General features: G+C 39.1%; 1 pseudogene; it reads left to right on the forward strand.

The window, feature by feature from the left end:
* The first annotated feature begins 482 nt into the window (after positions 1-482).
* On the forward strand, positions 483-1,154 carry LOC138089760 (rab-like protein 2A pseudogene; annotated as a pseudogene).
* The last annotated feature ends 2,760 nt before the right edge of the window (positions 1,155-3,914 follow it).

Genomic DNA, 3,914 nt, shown 5'->3' on the forward strand with positions numbered 1-3,914 from the left:
CAGTCTCCAAACTTACAGGACAAAACTCATCAGAGAACATCCAGCGTGATAAACATGTATACACATAAACACACACACACACACACACACACACACACACAACCCTAAACATGTCAGGCTGAAACTATCACAAAAGACAAAGAAAAACTCTTAGAGTAAGAGAAAAAAATAAGCATTGTATACAAAGAAAGTAATTACAGAAATTTCTTGTCAAAAATCATCTACAATGGAAGAAAAAGAAGTGATTTCCTTAAAGAGCTGAAATAAAATATATTACAACAAAGAATTTTATACTTAGTGAACGTAGCTCTCGGAAATAAAGCAAAAATCAATATTTTGTCATACAAAAAAAAAAAAGAAATTATCAACAGAGCTGCCTATAAGAAAGGATAATTGTGAGCTGTAGGGCCATGGGCAGAACTAGAAGCTGATGACAAGATCCCCCTCCTCTGAGCTGATTACCTTCCTACAGTCAGGAGCCAATGGCTAGGGACAAAGACAAATCCTGTGAGCTGGACCAGGAGAAATATAATGCTGATGACAATGTGAAAATCATCTGCCTAGGAGACAGCACTATGGGCAACTCCAAACTCATGGAGAGATTTCTCATGGGTGGATTTCAGTCCCAGCAGCTGTCCATATATACCCTGACCCTGTACAAGCACATGGCCACAGTAGATGGCAAGACTGTCCTTGTGGACTTTTGGGACACAGCAGGCCAAGAGCGGTTCCAAAGCATGCACACCTCCTGCTACCACAAGGCCCATGTCTGCATCATGGTATTTGATGTGCAGAGGAAAATCTCATACAAGAACTTGAGCACCCGGTATATGGAGCTTCGGGAGTTCAGGCCAGAAATTCTGTGCATTGTGGTGGCCAATAAAATCTATGCAGACATGAAAATGGCCCAATAGAGTTTCAATTTTGCAAGGAAAGTCTCCTTGCCCCTGTACTTTGTCTCAGCTGCTGATGGTACCAATGTTGTGAAGCTTTTTAATGATACAATTTAATTAGCTGTGCCTTACAAACAGTGCTCCCAGGACTTCATGCACAAGGTTTTGCAGGAGGTTGAGAACATCGACTTGGAGCAGAAGGAGGAGAATATGCCAGACAAAGAACAGCATGGCCGCATCCAGAGCCCATCTCCTTCCTGAGCCACAGGAGGCCTTTTCATGGCCCACTTGGTGGTGAAGGGCAATTCAGAAGACCCCTACCTCAATAATCCTTCAGCTCTCAGTTGAGACAGTCTTCCAGGCTGTCCCCTGCTATACCTCCTAAAAAACCCAGTTGTCCCATTACCCCCTCCCCCCCCCGCCACAACCTTATTTCTATGGCCCGTGAAAGATGACCCTTACATATGGTTCCCTCCCCTGTGGGTTGGGGTCAGTACACAGTACTAACAGGTGTAAGGCCCATACCAGACCCTGGAACCAAATTAGGGATGGATCCTCCAGGGCATGTGGGACAGTAAAGAGAACCATGGAATATTCTGTGTGTGTTTCATAAATAAAAGGATTTTTAGGTGTCTTCCACCCCCAGTACTCCCGCCCCCCCCACCCCCAACCCCCCGCCGAGAACTAATGTCAGGGCCTATTCATTGTATTTCCACCAAAGGGATGATTTTTCATTACTGATATTTTTCCTCTTTAGGCTCCCAACTAAACCAGTAATTTTAAGAAAATGATTTTGAGAAGAGAGCTGTTTGTTCCACAAGTTTTTCTAGAGCTTTTCTGTATATGGCCAGTACTTTGATAAACAGTGAGGCCAAAACCACAGGCCTATTTTCTGTTAACATCAAGTGAAAGCAGGTGACTGGTCTGGCCATACACAGTAATACACAAACATTGTTGTGAACATCAAGGGTCAATACAGCCATATCACAAGGCATTATAAGAAATTGGCTTTAGGAAGCTCCATTTAAAACCCATATTTTAACATAGGAGACCTTTCTTCATTTTTCTAAGGACTAGTGCGGACACTGTACATCTTTGGGTGGCAAGGGCTGCTAAGAACTGTCATGCTGTTCTTCCATTTATCTCCAGGACTTGTTGCCCACTAGAATGCTTTTATGATCTTCTTATACATCATTACCATTAATTATTTTTTATTTACAATAAAGTTTGAATTACACAAAAAAAGAAAGGATAATTGTGATTTTTCAAACAGGATAAATACAATATTAATCAAAAAAGCATGTCTACATGAAATTTGAAGAACATTAGAAACAGAATAAACTTTAGTTTTCTTATTTTTTCATTGTTCTAAAATATAACTTTCTGTTTATAACCAAAACAGTGGGCAATATCATGTTTTCATCTATTAAAGATGACATGGATTGTCTACATAGAATATCTCAAAAAAATCTAAGAAATAAACATTTCTAGAATATATGAGTTTAACAAGATTGCAGGATACAAATTTGATAATCAAAAATCAAAAAAATGATTTGGTGTCTGGGAATCTTGACTGGTCTTGCAATTGGGTTCATTACTTTCTTTGATAATATTTCCAGAGAAAACAATATATGATTAGCCAAAAGGAACCAAAACAATAGTGTGATAATGCTCTATTGCTTAAATGTTGGTTATAAACATAAAAAAAAAACATATAAAGAACTGCAACTAATGCACAAAAACAATTAATTTCTGAATTATTTCATGAGTATTATAGACAAGAATTTATTTTAAATGGTGGATAGTCATATTTTGCCATAGAAAAATGATGTAGCAGAACTGATCTTAATAATTATTTCATGACATTAGGTTCCCTATGTTCATACAAGCTACATCTTGGAATATAAGCAATTTACAAGTTTAGTTAATATTAAGAGAGATAAATGGAAATAAGTTGTCCTTGATTTAAAGTATTAATTACAAAAAAAAAAGAATAGAAGAGTTTTGCTTTTTAATCTTAGATGTAATTCAAAATAACTAATGATGGCATTTAGAACTGTAAGACATAGCTATCGCTGGCTCCATAGGCATTGTTAGTGCAGCCATAAATGAGTGTGTAGTCCCAACTTATACTAGTCAGGTACATTCTGGAACTGTGTTATGTTCTGTTCTTTCTACTTTCAGTTCAGTTCAGTTCAGTCACTCAGTCATGTCCTACTCTTTGTGACCCCATGAATTGCAGCATGCCAGACCTCCCTGTCCATCACCAACTCCCTGAGTCCACCCAAACCCATATCCACTGAGTCTGTGATGCCTTCCAACCATCTCATCCTCTGTTGTCCCCTTCTCCTCCTGCCTTCAATATTTCCCAGCATCAGGGTCTTTTCCAATGTGTCAGCTCTTTGCATCAGGTGGCCAAAGTACTGGAGTTTCAGCTTCAACATCAGTCCTTCCAATGAACACCCAGGACTGATCTCCTGTAGAATGGACTGGTTGGATCTCCTTGCAGTCCAAGGGACTCTCAAGAGTCTTCTCCAACACCACAGTTCAAAAGCATCAATTCTTCAGTTCTCAGCTTTCTTAATAGTCTAACTTTCACATTCATACATGACCACTGGAAAAACCATAGCCTTGACTAGACAGACCTTTGTTGGCAAAGTAATGTCTCTGCTTTTTAATATGCTGTCTAGGTTGGTCATAACTTTCCTTCCAAAGAGCAAGCATCTTTTAATTTCATGGCTGCAATCACCATCTGCAGTGATTTTGGAGCCCCAGAAAAATAAAATCTGACACTGTTTCCAGTTTCCCCATCTATTTCCCATGAAGTGATGGGACCGGATGCCCTGATCTTCGTTTTCTGAATGTTGAACTTTAAGCCAACCTTTCCACTCTCCTCTTTTAGTTTCAAGAGGTTCTTTAGTTCTTCTTCACTTTCTGCCATAAGAGTAACTAAACCAAAGTAAGAAACACCCAGGATTTTATGAAAGGGTTGCTAAAGAATCTCAGTATTTCACCATGAAA

Source organism: Capricornis sumatraensis, chromosome 13, assembly GCF_032405125.1.
Source record: "Capricornis sumatraensis isolate serow.1 chromosome 13, serow.2, whole genome shotgun sequence".
Lineage (NCBI taxonomy): Eukaryota > Metazoa > Chordata > Mammalia > Artiodactyla > Bovidae > Capricornis > Capricornis sumatraensis.